Here is a 24,155-nt window from a genome sequence, read left to right on the forward strand (position 1 = left end):
TGACAGGAACCAGGCAGGGATGCCGAGGCACCCAGAAACTAGGGACAGCTGGAAGCCGTTAGCACTCTTAGGGACAAGGAGAGGGACTGGCGTGACACGAGAGCCCAGAGGGGAGGTGGAACCTTCAAGGGGCTGGGGGAGGGGATGGTGGCCACAGCCTCCCTTGTGGTGGGCTGGGGACCAAGGAGAAATACCCTGACGTCTCTCTCCTCCCACCTGTGATCTGTTGCTCGCAATGGCTAAGCCCAAATGGAAGTCAGCTTCCAAGAAGCTGGGTCAGGTCAGTCCACAGAGCTGGGTCTCCGGAACACAGAACATGGTGGAAAGTAGTTAAGAATGGATCTTGGAGGGCAAACAGCACATGCCTGTACCATGATGTTTGCTCTGGAGACCCTGCTAAGCATCGGCTGTTTCCATACAACAGCGGTTCTTACCTGGAGTGCACCTGCAGAGCCCCTGGAGGACCGGTGAACCGGAGCGCCCGCCCCGCGCCCCCAGAGTGTCCGATTCTGAGGTCCGGGGCCGGGCCTGGGAAGTTGCACTTTTTTTTTTTAATGTTTATTTATTTTTGAAAGAGAGAGACAGAGCGTGAGTCGGGGAGGAGCAGAGCAAGAGGGAGACGCAGAACCCAAAGCAGGCTCCAGGCTCCGAGCCGTCAGCACAGAGCCCGACGCGGGGCTCGAACCCACACACCGTGAGATCATGACCTGAGCCGAAGTCGGACGCTTCACCGACTGAGCCACCCAGGCGCCCCTGGGAAGCTGCATTTGTAACAAGTTCCCGGGTGAGGTCGAGGCGACGCTGCCCGCCCGAGGGCCACACTTTGAGAGCTACGGCTTTGTAACATGACGTTTCTGGAGAACAGCTGCCTTTCTCCTGTTCCTAGCACCCAACCGGGTCTGTGTACCCCGGGACGCCCCACGGCCAGCAGGACCAGGGGCGGCACAGAAGGGGCCCAGGGAGCCACCTGCAGCTCCCCTCACCCGACAGCCGTAGGACCTGGACCCCGTCAGCTGGGCTACCCTCACCTGGCCCTCGCCCGCCCCGTCCTTGCTCCCTCCAGACCTCATCTTCTGTCCTTTGTTAAATCTCCCTGCCCCTCCTGCCCGGATGGCCAGTTAACATCACACACACACACACACACACACACACACACCGATTAGCTGCACCTGGATGCCTGGCCCGTTTCCTAGGGGAAGATGAGTCAACCACTCCTTGGGGCCAGGCGACATCCTGTGCTCAGGCCAGGAGGTCACAACTCCCGGTCACGCGACATTGCCTCTCCGCGGGCAGCCCTGCCAGTCCTCGGCTTCCCCTGACATCTTTGTTTGAGGGGAAGTGAACACAGAATGTGGCTGGGCCCCTGCCAAACTGGGTCACCCGTGCCCCCTCCACTTCGTGTTCTCATCCGGCTCCTCATCTGACCCATCCCTTTTCTCGGCTTCCGGCTTGGAGAGTGTCACTCTGCCAGCAGCTCCGGTCTTCCATCGTCACTAAGCAGCTGCCGGAGTCCCAGACGAGGCGCCCCACAGAGTGTCAGCGGCGGAAACGGCCTCCCGGGAACACATGGTGTTCAGGCCCCTTCTTCTGGTGGTTCCCACCCCCATTCTGTGTGGTTACGGTTGGGCTCCTGGGCCCACCATCCTGTGCCCCCTCCCCAGCCCCAGCCTCAGAGCAACAAGAGACCAAGCCCTGGCCGATCAGCACAGCCATTCTCCCGGACACGGGGCTCTGCCCAGGGCTGGGCCTGAACCCCGAACAGGGGCAGTGGGACTGATGTCCTGGAGTAGGCGTGCAGACACCGGAGCAGCAGCTTATGAGAGCCAAAAGATGCACAAGTCGTGGGTGACTTGAAACTGTCCACCGTGGGACTATCTGTGCCTTGGAGAAATTCGCAAGTGCTACAAGTCAGACCTTTTTTTTTTTTTTTTTTTTTTTTTTTTTTTTGAAGAGCCAATCGCTCAACATTTCCCAGCACACAACTTCGGGGGGGAAAGAGATCTGTTTCCTTGACATGGCTAAACGTCCCGTTCGACACAGAGAGAACACAATGTAGAGAGAAGCAGAGGCAGTTCGCTCTGTGCCCCTGGATACAGCCATACCTAAACCCCAAACTATCCCAGTTATAGAAAATGAAAATCGCTTGCTTTGCATTAGCTCATTTGAATTGGGTTTTTCTTTCTAGCAGCCTGAAGAGTGCTACCCGAAACAGGACTTAGGAGAAATTATCCTCTGCTTGGGAATTCCCAAAATTGTCACCACAAAAGGGGGCGTTTCCTCAGTGGTTGGTTCCGGGGTAGAAGGAGATGGAACCTGATCAGCCCCTGCTGAGCAGGATGCGGGGCCTCTGGGGTATTCTCCAGTGTGAAGGCACACCTTCAGGCAGTGGCAGTGACAGAGGGGGGCGGGGTGCCCCCGGGATTGGGCGACCAGCTCAGAGAATTCCCCACCACCACTGTCACTATCTTGAAGCTGAGGTTGGACCCCCCTGGTTTCCATTAGTGGTGAATTGCAGGATGCAAGTGTTTACAATTGGCCCCGTAGGGGAGCCGAATTTGCCACCCCAAAATATGCCTCTTTGGCATAAAGATTATCTTAGGCTGATGATTTTTAAGAAACAGCAGACATAGGACAAGGTCTGAGAACCAAGTAGAAGCTATACCCTTTTGTAGAGAAATTTACATGTACAAGGGAACTCTCCATTTGTAAGGGTGTCTCCCTTGGCTGAACCAGGGAGAAGACAATGAAGAGATCTCTAGAAACCCTCCTCAGTGAAGAAGGCAATGACCTAAATCTGCATAACGCCCTTACCCTGTCTGGAAACCTTTGCCTGGAAACCGCCCGGCCTCCCCTCCCCGAACATCTTCTTTTGTCTTTAGCCGGCGATGGTATTTAAGGGGGTGACCTGGACATGTCAGGAAATTACCCCGTTTTCCTGGGTGTCTTTCATGTATACAGCAGGTATATCGGTTATTAAACGTCTGGGTGTTTTTCTCCCGTTAATCCGTCTTTTATTGCAGGGGGGATGGGGGGGGTCCTCAGGCAAGAACCTAGAAGGATTAGAGAGAAAATAATTTTTCCTCCTTCATAGCTCCCTTCCGGCCAGGCATTCTCCAAGTGCACCCAGGCCAGCTGTGCGCACCACCCCTCTCAGGAGGAGGGTGCCAGCCGGTTATCTGTTCTACGTAGTGGAGACAGGTGGACTCAGCTCCCGTGCCCTAGGGCAGTATGCTGTGCTCCCGGCTACTGGCGGCCTCTCCCAACACTGGAGAGACCACATGTTAAACCCCTCTCTCCGGGGCATCCTGTGCGATCCCAGCCCCCAAGGTGCCCGGTTGCTGGTAGAGTCTTGAGAAACCCTGACCGGTTCTGGAGGACCTGCTTATTCTGGGTCATTCCCCCAGTCCGTTTCCTGATTATGAATACGCCCATCTTTTGTCCCACCGTAATTACCGCCCCCCCTCCCATCTTTTCCCCCATTTCTGATTGGCCGTGAAACCCTGACACCAGAGGCTTCTGTGGGTGTTCCTTCGAGGAGGGAGAAGGCAGAAGAGGAGAGATGGTGGCTCATCCTGAGCCCCAGGCTGGGCGGGGGAAGCAGGGCGCCCCATCATGGAGAGAGGGCAGCGCACTGAGCCCCAGGAGGCTGGGAGAGAGAGAGACAACCCATGGATGGCCCCCGGTGGACAGAAAGGGGCCCTGAGTCAAGAGAGTGTCCTGCACAGAGGGGCCCGGGGGTTCAACCCCTAGTCGGAGCCTGCCTAGCCTCTGTGTGCTTGGGCACAGGCAGACACACACACACACACACACACACACTCCCCGACAAGCACACACGCGCACCTGCACACACACTAACCGTCGCATATGCAGACGCAGACATACCCAAGCAGGCACGTGCGCACACACTCACACACCTGCCTCCCGCTCCTGCAAAATCCCAGCTCATAAAGCAATCGCCGCGACGCTTCCTGGATCAAACTCCTTCCCGGCTCGCGGACTCAATGCCATCTTTCCCCTCCCCACTGCCGTCCCACCCGCCACCCCCCCCCCCCCGCCAGGAATTGAACCACTTTGCCCGCTTCTCCCCCACCCTAGGCTTGTTTTCCTTTTCTGAGAGATTTTAAGTTTCCATCTGTCATCCTAAGTCATTAATCCCCAAACAGAAGGCCAAAGAAGCCTACCCCACATAGCCAAGCCATTAACTAATTGCAAAAGGTACACGTATCACATCACAATAATCCCACGGCAGCAGCCCGTCCCCCGTGCCTGCTTCCTGAGTTGTGCTGATAAAAAGGACAAGCCGTCTGCTACTGCCCTGGATGGCATTTGCCGTGATGGATGGCCCATGTCCGGAAGGGGTGTGGGTCAGCCACAGAGACTCCTGTGTCAGGCTGAAGAGGGGGCTGGGATGTGGCCTGGGAAGGAGCCAAGACTCCCTGGGGTCCCAGGGTGGCAGCGCCCCTGAGGACCAGCGCAGGGGAGAAAGCCTGAAAGGCCCCCAGCCCCCTCCTCCTAACAACTGTTTTCTCACGAAGTCAGCAAGTTCAAGGAGACTGGCTTTCAACTGACCACCCACGGTCTGCAGGCACAAACCTTCTTTCTGATGCTGGTCCTTGAGGGCAGGTGGTCTCCCCCAAGTTTCCCCTCACCTCTGCTGGGGGCTCAGAGGCCGCGCCAGCACCGTGCGGGGACTGCGTGATGGCCTATTTCCCAGCGAGGCTGGTCGGCCAGTCCGTGTGCGTGCGTGCACGCACATCCGGCTTCTCCACTTCCAGGATCAGAATAAATTGCCTGATTGACAAACCTCGTCTGTAGTTCGTGCGCGCGGTGCCCGTGGGTCGGCCGTGGCTATGGTTGCAGTCAGCTGACCTAATCCATTTATCTTATTTATACCGTGTTCCATTTTCCATATGCGGAGTTGGGGCCTCCTGGATCTGGTATGCAAATGAGACACGACGCTTTGCAAATGAGCAGAGGCCTGACACTTTTAAAAATTATCATGAAGAACATTGCCACCCCGCCACTGGGTAGGAGGAGGGAGGCTGGAACCGAAGGCCTGTGATAGGCAGCGTCCTTCCCCCCTTCTCCCTGCCTTCTGAAGCCTCCCTGACCCCTGTCCCCTTAAGGTCCACTCCATTCTTGCAGGGTGATGGGCGCAGGCATCACTGGGGAGGAAAAGGCTAGCAGGGGATGCACAGAGAACTAAACAAGGCCAGGGGGGATTCCAACTGACATCACCCACACGCCCTGGGCCCCAGAGGCCGACAGCCCACTCCTCAATGAACAAAAGACGCAGGGTCCCCACCCCAATTTTTATTTGGAGGGGAGGCAAGGAAGCGAGGTTCCTGAATGGTGATTTCTTACGGGCTTTCTTTAGGGCAAGCAGGCGCCTGTAGGCCACCCAAGGAGATAATCATGGATCAAATTGTTCCCGAGAACAAGCCTTGTAGGACCAGCTCTGAGCTTGAATGGGAACCTTGAGTACTACATTATAGGCCATGGCCGCGCAACTTTATACAATCTTCGCTCTCCTTCATTGTCCTTTAAAAACCCCCTTCAGGCAGATGTGGGAGTGCAAAATTGCTACAAACTGGGCCTCGCTTAGTCTTTCTCCAGGGCCCGGAGCTAAGAAACGGACAGGCGGTCGAGGCGAAGGCTGACTATCCGAATCTGGATCTTCCTCAGGAACAGCAAGAGGTACATTGACTGTGAGGCACCGGGTGTGGGTCCCACGAGACATCCTGGAGAGTGAGTCACCTCTGGCGGGCGGATGGAAGCCGGCGCCCGGGAACCCAGGTTTGAGAAACGGGAAAGTACGGCCATGCAAAGCTCCCCCCCCCCCTGCACAACTCCGCCCCCCACCCCCGGTCTCCCCCACTCCAGCCCCTGGCCGTCCACTGTGCTGTTCTCTCGTGTGGTATTCTACAAAGGAACCTCGTTTGAGTTCAAACTTCTGCAGATTAATTTGAAGCCAGTGTCTTCCTTTATTTTATTTATTTATTTTTTTTAAGACGCCGGAGAAAAGAACATATAATCCCAGCTTTTCCAAAGGCGGAGCAAGAGATTTCAATAACAAAGTTGTATTTCGCTTGGCAATCAGGGAAAGTTGCCCTTTTTTTTTTTTTCCCCCAAGTGTCCTTGTTTATTGTTCTGTTTCTAAGAATATACAGAGGAGACATCTCCAAGGCAGGAGGAATGTTTCCACCAGGAATTTCCAAGATGGCATTGGAACCATGTTGCCAATAGTGAGACAAATGTGAGCTGATCCCCCAACATGCAAATTCTGATACCTGACAGAAGGCACGCATGGCACGTTGTCTCTGACAAATAAGAACATTCACAGAGGTCTTGGCAAAATTCAATACAAGATCCTGAAGAAGATAACGCCCGATTTAACCCCAAAGCGCCTGGTTTGCATTAAGCACCTACTCAACCCCCTTGCTGGCTCTCCACACGAACCTAAATCTCCTTTGAATCTTGTCTTCCTATGATTCATTAAGGGCGAGCCACCATTGGTGACCAGGCGATGTTTTTTTTTTTTTTTTTTAATTTTTTTTTTTTTCAACGTTTATTTATTTTTGGGACAGAGAGAGACAGAGCATGAACGGGGGAGGGGCAGAGAGAGAGGGAGACACAGAATCGGAAACAGGCTCCAGGCTCTGAGCCATCAGCCCAGAGCCCGATGCGGGGCTCGAACTCCCGGACCGCGAGATCGTGACCTGGCTGAAGTCGGACGCTTAACCGACTGCGCCACCCAGGCGCCCCACCAGGCGATGTTTTTAATTACTGCGTTCCCGTTCCTTTTCTGTACGGTTTTGTTGCTATCATTCCAGCAGATACTTACAAATATGACTTCTATGGGGGTTCCCTGTGATCTCTACAAGGACCGGAGCTGCTAATGAGAGCCAGGCAGGCCCCTAGCCAAGGGGGCTGCTGATTAGCAAGCCAAGAAACATCCAGACTCAGAGACTAATGAGCTGGCAGAGAGGCCAACACAGACGTAGAATGTGGAGTGCAGCACCGGGGAGAGAGGCCACCAAGGCAACCCGAGGAGTGAGCCCAAGAGGAGGCACACACTGGAATTCTGTCCGCTCGCGTGCGGTTGCTAACGGTTGAGGGAGCTGTGGACTTGGAGGCCGTAAAGGGGTGGATTTGTTCCCCCGGAGGCTCTGCTGACTCGGGGAACCGACCTTTGACAATCAGCTCCCCCACTGCCTGGAATGAGCCTCCCCTGCCTGGGCTGACGCCTCCCCACCGGCCGCCACCCCTCTGCAAATCTGCTCCCCCCGCACCGAGGCCGGCGCTAATCCCATGCCCCCTGCGGGACCTGCCCTGACCCCCAGTGGTTTTATTCACCAGACGTTAAGTTCCCCTTACGTCTCGTCTGGTGCATGGCACTGGCCAGGGGCCGGGCAGGGGATTGAGAAAGTAATCATGTTCTGCCGGGGGACCTGCCCTCGCCGCAGCGTCTTGATCTGAGACTTCACTCTGCAATTGTTTCAGACAGATGCCTTGGGGCAGAGACGGGCCAGATGCTCACCAAAACTGTTTCCTCTTCCTGGGCACACAGTTAAACTAATTTTGAAGCCACCTTTCATCTTGATGAGAGACTAGCTTTCACCCATCAAATGTGAGCAAAAGGGATGAGATAGTTAAGAATGAGGGTGCCTCCTCTCTCTCTCTCTCTCTCTCTCTCTCTCTCTCCCTCTATGTCTATATCTCTATCTCTAGATCTAGCTCTATCTCTCCCTCTGTCTCTATCTCTACTTCTATCTCTACCTTTATCTCTCTCTATTCCTCCTGTCTGCTGGCTGGATGATGCCGGACTGACCCTGAAGGCACATCGTGGAAATGGCCGAGCTACAACACGCTAGGAGCTAGGTCAAGTCTCCCTGAAAGCAGAGCTTGCTCTGACAGCTGCGATGCGAGGGATTTAGTGACAGAAAGCTCCCAGGTGAAAGGCACAGATGAGTGAGAGAAGCAGGATGAGGTGAAGGAAGCATCTAGGCAAACAGGTAGTTGGAGATAAAGTTTAGCCTCCAATCCCCTAGGGAGCCCTGGGGCATGCATGGCCTCAGGGAGTTGTGTCCACTTGAGGCCAAGGAGCCAGGCACCTGTACCCTGGGTTAGTGGGTCATTGGCTACGGGCCACCCCTGGGGCCTCCAACCCTCTAGGCATATCTGGGTAGAGCGGCTGCCTGTCCGGTCGGGGCAAATAGTTGCATCATGGGGCGACCGACTGCAAGCAATTAGCAGCCAACATTTACAACAACTGTGGGACGGAGGCGCCCGCCTGATAAAGGGGGACCGAGAAAAGACCTAACACAGTGACATCTCCTACGAGTCCCTCTCACTCAGTTAAGCCTCAGCCTCTTGATTTCGGCTCAGGTCATGACCTCATGGTTCGTGAGATCGAGCCCCACCTCGGGCTCTTCGCTGACACTGCGGAGCCTGCTTGGGATTCTCAGTCTCCTTCTCTCTCTGCCTCTCTCTGCCCCCCGCCCCCCCATCTCTCTCTCTTCTCTCTCGATAAATCAATAAACATTAAAAAAAAACTGTCCCTGCCTGACTGCCTGGAACACAGCCCCCGAGCCGCATTCAGTCATGACACCAACAAGAAGTAATCCTTTATCGTTTCAAGCCTGAAGCCCCTGAGATTTTGGACTTGTTTGTTACAGCGGCTAATATCTGACTAGTTGCACACGTAGCCTCCTAAGCCAGAAGCTGGGGAGCTTTTCCCGTAGAAGACCAGGTTGTAAAAATCGCCAGCTTCCTGGTCACGTGGTCTGTGTCACTACTATCGGCCAGATTTGTCTTGCGGGCCGCGGTCTGCCAACCGCACTTGCAAACTACAACTCACAAGAACAGAAAGTATGCCTTCGAGTTCTTTCTTTTTCACCTAAGGCCTAGGACAGAACTTTACCTGTACTGTGCAACCCTTTAAAGCCGAGGCGATTCATCTGAAAATGAAAAACTGAAAGTGAGTTTCTGGTTATGATTGTTGCTTAATTTTATTTCACCTTCACAGAAGGGCTGACTTTCTGGGTCTGGTGGAGAGTGTTCCGGATTCTGTGCAGGCTCCTCAGGAATTCCCGCTGGAGATAGCTGGCTACAGCTCCCCATGCCCCCGGACCTTCCGTCTCAAGCTTCTGTCACCGGTGGGAGCAGGAGTTGGTGGGAATAAACAAAAAGGGCGGGGGGGTGGGGGTGCGGTGGGTTGTGGGAGAGCTCAGAGAGGTCCAGTGCACCAGCAGGGGCAGGCTGACTCTGGACAGCCCAGGCATGCGGAAGGACCAGAATCGTCATGTCCTAGAATTTTCGGGTTGTCCCAGCTAGCACGTAGGTCCCTCTGCCACAATCTCAGCTTGGTGCTCCCAAATCCACTTTTAATGGTAAACCGATGACTATGGCAGCCATAGCCTGAGAACAGCATGGTAACCAGAGGCCCAGGCCCCTATATAATGACAGTGTGGCTCACCTTTCCTCACCAGGAAAACTGCCTAGACCAGCAGGGGTAGTAGCTAAGCATGAGGGGAGTGATGAATATCAGGTGTAGCCACAAGACCAACTAGCCCTGCTTTTATAAGTTTCCCCGGAAATGGGGCGCCTGGGTGGCTCAGTCGGTTGAGCGTCCGACTTCGGCTCATGAGTTCGAGCCCCACATCGGGCTCTGTGCTGACAGCTCAGAACCTGGAGCCTGCTTCAGATTCTGTGTCTCCCTCTCTCTCTGCCCCTCCCCTGCTCGTGCTCTGTCTCTCTGTGTCTCAAAAATAAATAAAAACATTTTAAAAAATAAATAAATAAAAAATAAAAATAAAAACTTCAGGGGCGCCTGGGTGGCTCAGTGAGTTAACTGTCCGACTTAAGTGTCCGGCTCAGGTCATGGTCTCATGGTTCATGGGTTCGAGCCCCACGTCGGACTCTGTGCTGACAGCTCAGAGCCCGGAGCCCGCTTCGGATTCTGTGTCTCCCTCTCTCTCTGCCCCTCCCCTGCTCGCACTCTGTCTCTCGCTCCCTCGAAGTACATACACACTGAAAGAATTTTTTTAATAAAAAAACTTCATAAGAATACAGACAAGCCAGTTTTTAAAAAATAGGTAAGTAATTTTAAGTAGCCGTTTCGTCAAATGGCTAATAAGCACATGAAAAGGTGCCCCACATCACTAGTCACTAAGGAGATGCAAATCAAACCCACAAGATGCCACATCACACCCACCGTAGGATGGCTACGGTCAAAAAAACAGACAGTGGCAAGAGTTGGCAAGGCTGTATAACAACTGAGCCTCTATATTGGTGCTCTATTCGTAAAAACGCAAAATGGTGTGGCCACGTCAGAAAACCGTCTGGCAGTTTCTTAAAAAGTTACACGTAAATTCACCAGACATTTCCACTCCCAAGAGAAATGAAAACATATGTCTCCTCAAACACTCACGCATGAGTTGTTCCTAGCTGCGTTATTCATAACAGCCGCAAAGCGGAAATCACCCAAATGCCCATCGACAGACGAATAGATAAGCACACTGTGGTATATCCATACAATGGAACCTTTATTCGGCCATAAAAAGGGGGGAAAGCCCCAATACACGTTACACTGTGGATGAAGCTGGAAAACATTCTACCCAGTAAAAGAAAGCAGACACAGAGACCACATACTGTATAATTCCATTTACATGAAATCTCCAGAAAAGGAAAACTCTACAGAGCCAAGAGGGGCTGGGGGTAGAAACGGGCAGTAACTACTAACGGACACAAGGTATCTCTTGGGGCGACTGAAATGTCTAAAAGTTGGGTTGTGGTGATGGTTGCACAACTGGGCAAATTCAGTAAAAATCTTTGAACCCTGTGCTTGAAGCAGGTGACCTTTACAGAACGCAAATCCTAGTTCGGTACAGGTTATTGAATAATAATAAAAAACAAACCCTTCTGCATATGTATCTCCATCTCCAACCGTATTTCCAAAGAACCCAATCAAAGACAACGCACACTGCATCTGACCGGAAATGCCCATTACTTTTGTCCCTAGCCACATTTGGGGAAATCGCAGTTTCAAGGGAAAAAGCCCCGAAGCATGCCCCGGTGCACACGCGCATGCGCGCCCACGCGGGCGCACGCGCGTGCACATACCCACAAAGACCCACACACTCCTTTCAAGCTCTCTGCCTTTTATACCCCAGTCGCCGTCGCCATCACCTTTGCTGCCACGGGTTTTAGGACCCAGCACTGACTACAGAACTCCTTCCCATGAGGAAAATACTTGAATCCCTGCCCGCATGAAGCAGACTTACAGAGGCACATGCTACCATTTTTCATCATTTTTAATTACAAATTCCTATTTTAATACATGTTTCTCCTCCGTGCTATTTTTCATAATTCTTTTGCCTGAAAAGCCCAGATACCTTGAGGTATAAACACTGGTGGTATAAATTGCCTGTGTTTGGAGGGGAGCGAGGGTCAACGGGTTGGCAGGAATGAGCCCATGAGACAGACCAGGAAACAGAGAAGGGAAGGGGAAAAAAAGACGAGTTGATAAATAAGGACTCCGAGTTCATCCCCACAAGGCTGGCTGCTCATTGCTCAATGTTGCGAGACACTGACTTCTTAGAGGTTTGCAGTAACAGCTCGCTCGAGCTGGAAATTGCTGTGAATGTGCATTCTACCCGAGGCTGAGCTTGTAAAAAGAGTTCTCTGGCATCCTTGCCTCGCTGACAGGTCTGGGACAGCAGGTGTTCCTCTGGGGGTGGCTGAATCTGAGCCCCAGCAACCGTGCCCCCAAGCTCTTGACCCCTAGACTGATTGATCATCAATGAACTGTCCCTTCTCACTCCCTATCTCCCTTAACTCTCGCTTCTACAGTCAAGGTCCCGGCCCCCCGGGGCCATGCCCTTCCCACTGCCTGGAATGCCATGCCCTGACTTCTTCATGCCCCAGACAGTTTCCAAGCATCTACCATGTGCCAACGAAACTACCTCTGGTCTAAGTTCTGGCCGAAACCAGCCATGAACAACATGGTCCCAGGCGAAAGGAGCTCACAGATGTCAAAATCTGGTGTGCTCTGTGCCATGACGGGTGCGTCAGGGAGAAACGCTGGGGGCAGAGAGACGGCTTTGGACAAGTCCACCCAGGAGGAAATGTCTGGGGAGGCTTCCAAGAGGGGGGTGCTGCTTACATGGTCTCTGAAAAGAAGGGCGGCTGCTTGCAGGCAAGGTGTTAGATTTCATCCACAGAAGAGAGGGTGTCAATTTCAGCAGCACCCCGGAGCAGCGCTGTCCGCTAGAACTTACTCACAAGCACGTGAAATGTGGCTAGTGCAAGTGACAAACAGAATTCCACGTTTGACTTCATTTTGATTCATTTTAACTTAAAATCAAATATGTACGTGTGGCTAGCAGCTACTGGAGTGAAACAGCACAGCTCCAGAGGCACAAGACAGGAAAGCCTATTCCCAGAAGCTTCGGGTGCCGGGAAGCGGCTACAGGAAACAGCCAGAAAAAAAGAGAGAGAGAGAGAGAGAGAGGGAGAGAGAGAGAGAGACCGGCTCACGGAGGAGCTTGTGAGCATGGCTGGGTCACTCACCCTCACCGCCACACATAAGACACCCCCACCCCCAGTGAAATAACTCATCTCGTCTCTGGCCCCTCCACTCCTTCGATTCCAAGAGTCGCAGACTCCAATGCTGACAGCTGCCCCAGGGAAGACGAGGTGAGAAAGGACATACATGCGCGTCTCGGGCGCTTGGGGCGCTGTGTCCAGCTGGACAGTACGAGTCCCATCGAAAGGGGGCAGCCACTACTCAGCCTCGCTTTGTGATACTGCTGTCTCCAAATGCAGGCCCCAAATTGCCGGATCTTCGAATGATTCAGGAGAAGCCAAGAAGCCTGACTTACTTTGTGAAATCCTTCAGTGTCTAAATGTGGGATCCATTTTTCTTCTAAATGTTCTGCAGGCCAAGGAAAGCCAGCCTCGGGGCTGGGATTTGGTCCTCGAACTGTAAGTTCGCTACCAGTATTCCTCTGTCCACCTCTTCCGTAGCGTCTGTCACACCACATAGCAGGTACCTGCGTTTATGATGCCCACTGCTCCCCACCCGGCTCACGATTCCTCAAGGCCTAAAAGGGGCTTCAGGGGACCAAAGTCGTCTCCATGTGTCATTTCAGGAACCTAGTACAACTGTCATCGGGGGTCTTGGTTTTGTAGATGTTTGTGAAATGAACGAACGAATGAGCCATCTCGTTCATTCGTGAAATGATCTTGCCAGCCGAGGCACTGGCTCCAAGAGACAGCAGCAAAGGAGTTAAAAGGCAGGAAATGAACTCAGCTTTGGGATAAAGCCCCATTAATTGCCATCTTACCAGAAATCCTGTTCCCTGCAAATCCGCAGGCTGTAAATTAAGATCTGAATTGTTGTTTTGAGCGCAGCTTTCTCCAAACCACAGACTTGCAAACACCTCTCTTCCCGGTAGCTTGAGGCCTCACAACAGTCTCGTGCTATTAAATCTTGCTGAAAGGTGGGCTGAGACCACTAGGTCTCTGGTGAAAATTACCAGACTTGTGGACGGCTGCCGTGGGATTCAGCAAGATGCCTCTGCCCCTGTCACCAGGGAGAGCCCAGCCACCAGGAGGCAACACGGGGAAGAGAATCCCTGACCCCGGGTGACCCCCAGAGCTGCAGCTTAGGGGAAGTCATTGAAACTCTCTGCTCCAATCGCTCCAAGCGACGACGGCTGGGGATAAATGTGCCTCACCGCAAGGCGGCTTCCTAAGGCCAAGTGGATCTTCGCGGGGTGATGGCAGGAAGAGCAAGCCCCCAGCCAGGAGAAGGCGCGGCGAAACTTCTGAACGGTGTGCAGGCTTTGCCACAGCAGACACAGAAATGCCTGCTCCCGACATATCCACACGCATCCGCCCGGCAGAAACACGAGACGTTGTTCCTGCGATTTTTTCCTCTGGGGCCATTTTGGAGATATTATGGATGGCTGAAATTCAGCCTTGTAGAATCAAGAGTGAAACGCACCGAGAGGACCTTGAGGGGACCCTCTCCCCACCCCCGCCGCCACCGTCCCCTTCTTGCCGCGCAGATGAGGAAACCGAGGTTCACATTTATCACACCACTGGACTCCCCACGCACAGCCCGGCGCTTTCTTTTACCACGACGCAGCGCCCCTCGCGAATCCATATATCTGTGCACACCACGGGGTCCTCTCGGAGACACCGGTGACAAAGGCCATTTTTCACAGGAGGATATAATCTGCTAAAATCTTCTCCCACGTCCCAGGGTAAGAGTTCCCATATTTCACCGAGCGGGTTAATCACAAATATCAATTGATGAGGTGGGAAGAAGGGCAGAGAAGAGAAGGAAACCTCAGTCGGCGCCCACTTCTGAAATGGGACCTGTTTCGCTTCCCCCCGGCTCATTCAAAAATAAAAACACCCCGAAGGCTTGCAACGCGTGGCGAAATCCTTTTCAATACCTGGATACAAAATACTATCCTCTTTAAAGGGTAGACCATTTATTTAGGAAAGATAATTGATGGGTTATTTATATTAGTCTCCAGTGTCCAGTGCTGCCATCATTGAGATGAAGTGCTCAGGACAGAGTGAAATCCCTTAATTACTCTCGCACGTGTTGTGTGTTGCAGGGAAAGAAAACATAATGCAAAGTGCTTATATGTCTCAGCAGCATAATAGCTTGATGAAGATTTCTAAATTTTTCAAAATGTCATTTCTTTCCAAAAGATGGATTATTTCTGTTGGGATTTAGTCTACCTAATTATTCCTGCCTTGATTACTTAACTACTCCAGATATTTCATGCCTCCACGCTCTTATCACGTTGGGCCCTGTTAGAACTGAGGCAGCAGCTTATTAGCACAAAGTAGACGGTCCTGTTTCGGGGCAGCGAGCGTGGGACGGTGCCTTCCGAAATTGGAGCGTTGGCAACCTGAAGGGGAGGAGAAACTTTTTCTCTACCCTTCTGAGTTCTTTGGCTGATGAACTGATATAAAAGAGATCAACAGGAGAAAATTTCATCGTATACACACGGGAACCTCGGAACCAATAGGAGACCCAAGGACAGGGAATGTGGATATTCCATCCTGAGCTAAGGAATGGGGTAGGGCCCAGGGGCTTCAAAGGGGAGGAGGGTAATTCACCAGATGATAAAAAGAGCAGATGTTTGGGCATTAGATGTTCACCCTGCTCTGCAGATGGGTCATTCAGATAAAAGTCGTGTCTGGTAATAGCCCTCTCCGGAGCAGGCCCCCTAAGTTATTTTAGGTAGTTAGGGGAGGGGTAAAAGTTTGTTGCATCTTGATTGCCTTTGGCTCAAAATAACCCACATGCCCAAGGGGCATATTTTGGGGTCATGTATTTTGCTTCGCCTCACCCCCACCTTGGAAACTTCCCTAAGCAGTTTCACAGCCCAGAAGTTGAGTTGGTGGATTTCCCCCATCTCATTGAACCAGTGTCTTCGTGCTGAGAATAGATCAGTTCAGTTACACGGTCGTGTCTTGCTCCAGAAGCACGATGCAGGTGGGTTCCCAAAGTTAGAGCTATGGCGCCAGGGATCAGGTATTTAATAAAAAGCATTTTTACGGCAACAAAGAAAATCAATGGTTAATGTTTGGAACCGACTGTAATTCCAGTTTCTGAGCTGTGAAGGCAGACAGTCAAGATGTGTAAATGTCCGGTTTGAAACATCTTCAGATGGAGGGAGAGCAGGCGGTGACAATCTGACAGATTTTTCTGGTCTGCAGTTTGAGTGTCTCTGGTGATCTTTCTGAGCGGCCCATACAGCAACAGGCACAAAGACTGTCCATATATGAACTGTTGTGGTGATTTCACTTAAGCTTCTATCAAGTTGTCCAATTTTAGCTTACATGGCTTCAAAAAGAGTAATTTTAGTTCTCAATGATTCCAAGTCAGAAGGGTGGGAGAAAATTGGAAATGTTAGCTTGAAGAGTTATAGCCAAATATTGGAGGAAACTGGAAGAATTCAGAATCTAGTCCAGTTTACAGGTAAAAAACAAAATCTCAAAGACAACAGCCTTGGGATTTGATATCCACAAAGGATATCATTTTTCTCTCTACAATCACCCCCATTTTTTTTTTTTCAAAGAGAACCACAGCAAGACTAATTTGTCTGAAAACCAAGTCTGGTTTCAATGAAGCTGGCCTGATTATTCACGTGCATGCAGCAAGAATGGTGACCAACCACATAGGCTCTTATAAATCTGCGTTGCGGGACTTTTCCATAAAGGAATCTCAGACTGAACTTTCCAAAGCCTCCCGAGGCTAAGAAGCCACGCCGAGGACTTGCCAACAGACTTTGCCTGCAAAACCTATAGATTTGGATAAATTCCCATCTTCTCCAGATCCCCCAAATACCCTGAAGTTCCTGAGCCTGCCAGGAAGTGACCTTCCTTACTCACCTTGTAAGGCCAGGAACCCTGTAAAGCAAGGGACCAGGCTGAGATTTCCAAGGGGCTTTATTGGTTCCATTAAGTAAGTCAACCTTAGCTTTTAAAAGCTGTCTGGTCATATCTCAGTCTATGCACATCCTCAAATATGACCTTCGAGTCAAAGCCTTGGCAATATAACCAATGCGACCAAATGTGTCCAATTTACAAGGAGAACAGATTCTCATCGAACTCACGTCAATGACTATATTCCCATGAAAGTAAGAATGCCCCCTGAGTCTCTCAATTCTGGGGGAATCGGGTGGGGGAAAAAAGTAATTGTTTCACCCTTGTTCACAAAGGTATCTCTTACCAAAATGTTGATAGCCTAGGAGAAAAGAGAAAAAGGCTCCCCTAAATCTGGACGTACAAAAAAAGAACCAGCAATATTTTAAACAAAAAGTCATAAAACTTATAATCATCCTCATCAGGGCAGCCAGTGCCACGTTTCTCATTCTGCTTGAATCCAGTTTTTTCATTAGTCCTGGAAATTCATACCCAGTCCAGTTTTTTTCTTTTTTAAGTGAAACCTATATTCTAGAGCACTTTCCACAAATCTCCTTGGAGAGGAAGCACTCCCACAAACACTTTTGCAAAAGCATCCTGAGTGAAACACTAACTGTAAGTGACAAAAGATCTAAAAAGAGCCACGGTCCAAGATTTGACGGGAGTTCATAATAATGCAATCGACAAGGAAATTTAGTTATCATTGGGACATTTTAAGATAGTAACTAGAAGTATGTTTGATAACCTTATACCAAGGCATACTAGATTTTTAGGAATTTGATACAAATTGTGGAGCACTTACATCGTATACCTGCACAATACAACATGAAGAAGCTTAGTATTACTTCTTATCTGACAATGCCTCCCACGTAATTTAACATACCAAATAAGCCTGATTCGTTCAGCATCTTCCTTTTTTACATAGAAGGAGAGAGAACACATCTTATGCAATTTTCCAGGGATTTCTGGAAAATTCCAGAATTACTCCGAGGTGAAAAGTCTTTGTTTAGCATTTGATTTGGAGGAAACTTGTCAAAAATATCAAGAGGTTTTAAAACACTTAGATAGGATCTCGGGCTGTTGTGAAACGACATTCATTTAACCATTGTGACAACTAAAGACTTCCCAGGCAAATATGGAAAGTTACATAGTTGTAAAAAAAAAAAAAAAAAAAAAAAAAGAACAAAAAAATCCTAGTTCTTTTAATAGAGAAGACCCAGCTTTCTTAAGTAATCAAAGACCTGATATGAAACACAGGAAGTTACTTTGGCAACACAAAACATGTTTCTTTTCTAGGCACGTTAGTTAAAAGATACACCAAAAGTTTTGCTTATAATTTCTTATTAAGAGCCGACCAACAATCCAAGAAAACTTGTCTTTCCGCAGATGAAAGCAAATTCAGCTCGTTTTACACAGGTATACTATTTTTTAAGTTTATTTATTTTGAGAGAAAAAGCGAGAGAACGAGAGGGAGAGGGGCAGGGAGAGAGGGGCCAGAGGATCCGAAGCAGGCTGTATGCTCACAGCAGAGAGCCGGATGTGGGACTCGAACTCACAAACCATGAGATCATGACCTGAGCCGAAGTCAGACGTTTAACCGACTGAGCTACCCAGACACCCCAACACAGGTATACTTTAAACCTTATTTTAAAAAATTTTTTTTTTAACGTTTATTTATTTTTGGGACAGAGAGAGACAGAGCATGAACGGGGGAGGGGCAGAGAGAGAGGGAGACACAGAATCGGAAACAGGCTCCAGGCTCCGAGCCATCAGCCCAGAGCCTGACGCGGGGCTCGAACTCCCGGACCGCGAGATCGTGACCTGGCTGAAGTCGGACGCTTAACCGACTGCGCCACCCAGGCGCCCCTAAACCTTATTTTTTAAATCCTTTTAATGACAACTCAATTTTGGCCAGCTTGATTACACAAGGTAAAATTCTCTCTCTCTTCCCGATGTCCTATACCATTTTTACTTTAGGTCAAGTTTACTTTCTTTTCCCTTAACAAAAATACATCTTTACTTCTCATACCCCTTTTTACCAAAACACATCTTAACCAGTTTTCATTTCACTGATTAGAATGCTTAACTCTTGGGGCGCCTGGGTGGCGCAGTCGGTTGAGCATCCGACTTCAGCCAGGTCACGATCTCGCAGTCTGTGAGTTCGAGCCCCGCATCAGGCTCTGGGCTGATGGCTCGGAGCCTGGAGCCTGTTTCCGATTCTGTGTCTCCCTCTCTCTCTGCCCCTCCCCCCTTCATGCTCTGTCTCTCTCTGTCCCAAAAATAAATAAACGTTGAAAAAAAAATTTAAAAAAAAAAAAAAAAAAAAGAATGCTTAACTCTTAGAAACCTTAATTTCTGGTGAGAACTAAAAAGTCAGCGGGGTGCCTGGCTGGCTCAGTCAGAAGAGCATGTGACCTTTGATCTAAGGGTCGTGAGTTCAAGCCCCACACTGTGGGGTGGAGATTACGTAAAAATAAATAAATAAATAAATAAATAAAGTTGAAAAAAAGTGAGCAGCTGGAACCTGTTACGTCAGCACCCTTTCGATTGGCAAATTTATAAATACATTTTGTAATTTCTAGAAGCATATGCCTCTTTCAGTTTTCCGGTGTGGCACTGACACATCGAAATATCATTTAGGTTCTCTGCAATGAGAAGCCAACAGCAGATAAACCTACGTTCAGTAACTGATGTTTCAATATTGTCTCTTATTTGGAAATGATCTAGATATTGAATGACTACCCATCACCAAATTCAACTCAAAACTCCAAGGTTTTAAGTTACCAAAAAGATTTGGGGGAAACTATCTAGGGAGACATAGCATAAAACATCAATATTGACGCAAAGTTCATTTATAAACTTTTATCTTACTCGCATCCATTTAATTCACTTGTCCTTAACAGTCATGTTTAGATTAGTCATGAAAATTTCACGAGGCATTAAATATCTAACCATCATCTTAAGTTCTCTTTCTTGCTGACAAAGTCTGTAACAGATATAACATGAACTTGTCTGACTTTAGGAAACCTAGGTAGCATAAAAGTTGTACGTGGGGGGGCACCTGGGTGGCTTAGTCGGTGGAGTGCCCGACTCTCGGTTTCGGTTCAGGTCATGATCTCACAGTCATAAGATTGAGCCCCGCGTGAGGCTCTGCACCAAGCATGGAGCCTGCTTAAGATTTTCTCTCTCTCGGGGTACCTGGTGGCTCAGTCGGTTAAGCGTCCCACTTCAGCTCAGCTCATGATATCATGGTTTGTGGGTTCGAGCCCCTCATCGGGCTCTGTGCTGACAGCTCGGAGCCTGGAGCCTGCTTCAGATTCCGCGTCTCCCTCTCTCTCTGCCCCTCCCCCACTCATGCTCGCTCTCTCTCTCTCTCTCTCTCTCATAAATAAACTTAAAAAATTTAGGGGCGCCTGGGTGGCGCAGTCGGTTAAGCGTCCGACTTCAGCCAGGTCACGATCTCGTGGTCCGTGAGTTTGAGCCCCGCGTCAGGCTCTGGGCTGATGGCTCGGAGCCTGGAGCCTGTTTCTGATTCTGTGTCTCCCTCTCTCTCTGCCCCTCCCCCGTTCATGCTCTGTCTCTCTCTGTCCCAAAAAAAATAAAAAAACGTTGAGAAAAAAAAAAAAATTTTTTTTTAATTAAAAAAAAAATTTCTCTCTCTCTCCCTCTCTACCCCTCTTCCCAACCCTCTCAAAATAAATAAATAAACTTTAAAAAAAGTTGTACGCGTGCCTCACATTTAGTGCTGGTAACTCTGAAGACATGCCTATTTTTAATTAAACCAAATTTAAACTAGCTTTTGTTTGCCAAAGATTATCCCACACCATGTGAACCTAAAAAGTAGTTGGGTTAGTTTTAATTATATTTCTGAGTATTCAGTATACATAAGCACCTAATTTTCAAGCCAATTATATAGAGCTCTTCTACAAATTGATTTCAGTGAGGGGCACCTAGGTGGCTCAGTCAGTTAAGCATCCGACTTTGGCTCAGGTCATGATCTCACGGTTGGTGGGTTCGAGTCCTGCACTGGGCTCTGTGCTGATAGCTCAGAGCCTGGAGCTTGCTTCCGCGTCTGTGTCCCCTCCTCTCTCTGCCCCTCCCCCACTCGTACTCTGTCTCCCTCTGTTTCTCTCAAGAATAAATAAACATAAAAAATGTTTAAAATTATTTTCAGTGGTACCATCCAGTGGTAGAAAATTCCACCCATGGCACCATATACATATACAGACACACATAAACATACAGACAGACCCAGAAACCTTATGGTTTCGGTTTGCAATTTTAGCCATTATGACAACGGGAAATTCACCAGTCATAAAAGAGCAGTTGGCATAAGTCAAGTTTGTCTGCTCAGACGGCTAAAGCTTTCTGCACTAATATCTGTGTGGAAGACGCATGATTTTTCATTAGCCTAAATTTGAAATGCCTTCTCTCCCTGTATGTTTTTCTTCGGATACAAATTGCATTCCTCAAATTTGTCCTTTAATATTTACCTCTCGAAAACACAGGGAAGAAGGCAAGTTACAAGCCTTTGGGGATAAATAAATAAATAAATAAATGGACGAGGTGAACTCTGGCTAAACAGTTTCATTTAGCTTAGGAAAGGAGGTCCAAAAAAAAAAAAAAAAAAGTTGCTATCAGGCTCTGAATATCAGCTTCCGATCCAGCCAAACTCTGACCACAGAGCTATTAAAGCCTCTTTTAAATATCTTGTCAGTTTTCAGCTGGGACAAACGGCGAGCACGTTCAGGGTTTCAGGCAATATAAAGCTTTCTGATAAAGGCCTTCTTTCTGGGGGTGCAATTCAACTTTGGACCAGTTTATCTTAGGAGGAAAAGCCCCTTGATCAGCCCCTGAATATGAGCCTTCAGCTGATCATTTGTAGAAGGGCATAGGAAAAGTTCTGATGGTTTCCTCTGTGAAGGGAGGTTTTCAGGGGACTCTTTGGCTGGTCTGATAACTATAATATAATCCTGGGAGATTAGACTACCTTTTAGCAGCCAAATGAGGTCCCCATGAGTGGAGGGGTAAATGACCAGCCATCTTGTTAGCTTCTTCTTTAAATCCGATAGGACCCTCTGAAAGGTAAAAAGGGACTTGATAATTTTTAAAAATCTGCTGCTGCCCAGGACATAGGAATTCTTCGGGTGTGGGTCTAGGATATTTCTGCCAAGGATGCGGCATAGGAAGGTCTGAAGCGGGAGGTGTCTGATTACAGAGCCCAGCAGAATGAACCTTACTGTCCATCCTGGGAGCTTCGGTTAAATTTATTTCCTGGCTTTTAGCATTTCCATGTGCACCCTGGGCTTAGAGATCAGGCTGAGTGCCCTGTGTAAATCTTACAGGGAAAGGAAAGTTAAAACAAGCATCTGAGTGTGTAAGGGATTTTCTGGGAAAGGTGGAGAAGTTTGGGGAGCTAAGGGAATTTCCACTGGATATGAACCTCAACGTTGTTTTAAGTGTAATTTGTTTTTTTTAATGTTTTTTCATCTTTTTTTAACATTTTTATTTTTGAGAGAGAGAGAGAGAGAGAGAGAGAGCAAGAGGGGGAAGGGCAGAGAGAGAGAGGGAGACACAGAATGGGAAGCAAGCTCCAGGCTCCGAGCTGTCCGCACAGAGCCCAGACACGGGGCTCGAACCCATGAACAGTGAGATCACGACCCGAGCCGAAGTCGGAGGCTTCACCGACTGAGCCACCCAGGCACCCCTGTTCTTTCATCTTGCTAAGGGCATCCCCGAGGTTAGTTACACTTCTTTGTATCCACTTTTCAATTTGGTCTTTCCATAAGTACCAATAAGACAATTGTTTAGGACGAGAGCTCCCTTTAAAAAGCAGTGCTCGGGACACCTGGGTGACTCTCAGTGGCTCTGAGAGCTGGCATGGCTGGACAAAGAGCGTGCTGATGCGTGTCTTCGGATCCCAGGCGATGCGACCGGCTACCAGATGTACCTTTCGGATGGCGGAGACCAGACAGGATAGTCTCACTGATCACAAAGCCAAGCTCTCAGGACACAGACCCGATGGAAGGAAAACCTCATCCAGTTTTTACACGAGGGACTTAAAGCAAAGTCTGTCTAAACAGATGCCGGTCGGATGAGAACCGTGAGCTCGCCAGTCTGTGAGGCCAGTTCAAACAATAGGCTTATTGGGCCCATGCCTGGGTTCTACCCTATGGTTTTCCTTCTTGTGACAAATGACACAAAAGGCAGAGGCGATAATTCACACAAGCGCTTTCTCCTGCTAATTTAAACCACCCTCGTTTTCACCAGACCCTGCAGGTAGAGATCCAGGAGACTGACGTGGTAAGAATTCTTACCTCCTGCTGGCTCTTGTCAGAGGTCCCAGGATCTCTCAGCTGTAGCAGGGTCCAGACAGCAGAGTCTCCTGGCTGGCTTGCCAAACCAGTAGGGGAGGAAAACATTTTCTCTCTACCCTTCTAGGTTCTTTGGCGGGTCAACTGATATAAAACGGATTAACAGGATAAAAAACAAATTCAATTATGTATGTGCAGGTGCCCCATGAGAATATTAGAGCCAAGGACAAGTCGGTCAGTCGGGTCTTACAAGCCATCCTAAGGAATGTGACAGGGGCCCGGGGGCTTCGGATGGGAGGAAGGTTATTGACACAATGACAAGAAGACCAGGGGTTTGCTAATTCGATGTTTGCCCTACCATAAACACCATAGGTGTTTCAGGTAAAAAGTTACCTTTGGTAAGAACTCTTTTTCTGGGCCAAGAGGTAAAAGTTTTTCTCCAGTCTTCTGGGTCTTGATTGCCTTCGGCTCAAAATAATCTCTGTGCCCGAGGGGCATATTTAAGGTCACGTGTTTTGCCTCCTTTAAATCATTCCAATGAAGCAATGACCTCACTGCAGCTTCTGCCCACTTGCGGTGACCTGGGCTAGTCTGCAGATGCAGCCAGAAGCTTACGGCATCTTCTAGAGTGCTGTCCCCCCTTCCCGCTATCCCAGGAGATAGAGTCCGTTTGCTGTCCCGCTCTCCGCTTCGTACATTGCAGAGACCTTGGGTATGAGCCCTGCATTTCTTTCTCTAGAGGAGTACTTCTCAAGCTTCAGCCTGGAGGGCTTATTAAATAGAAATTGCCAGGCCCCACCCTCAGAATGTCTGATTGGGCAAGTCTGGGCTGGGGTGGGAGAATCTGCATTTCTAAGAAGGTCCCAGCCCATGCTGACCCTGCTGGTCCTAAAACCACACTTCGAAAACACCGCTCTAATACAATTTTTTTCTTTTAAAAAAAAAATGCACGCATTTAATGCTGTGGTTATTGTCTGTACTAGGCTGGAAGTTGGAACCTAATGGCATTTCTTTATTTGATTTTATAAATTTGTGTCCAGTGTCCAACTCTGGATTCCATGAGCAAAATAACTATTTACGTAAAAGGTAAGGGCCTCAAAGTGGGAAGGAAGGAAGGAAGGAAGGGAGGAAGGAAGGAAGGAAGGAAGGAAGGAAGGAACGTGGTTGGAATGGGCAGCTTCCAGAACATCTCTGGAAGGTATGCTCTGAAGAACTTGGGAGTGGGCACAGCTCCTCTGGACTGAAAAGGAATATGGCTTTTCTCTGTGTTTTCCTATTACATGGGGTCGGTTACCCCACCAACCGCGAGTCATTCTTCACTCACGCAGGGGGACGGGCAAAGCCCAAGCCCAGAGCCCAGTGCCTGCCCCGGGCGCACCTGTC

Source organism: Prionailurus bengalensis, chromosome X, assembly GCF_016509475.1.
Source record: "Prionailurus bengalensis isolate Pbe53 chromosome X, Fcat_Pben_1.1_paternal_pri, whole genome shotgun sequence".
In the NCBI taxonomy this organism is placed as follows: domain Eukaryota; kingdom Metazoa; phylum Chordata; class Mammalia; order Carnivora; family Felidae; genus Prionailurus; species Prionailurus bengalensis.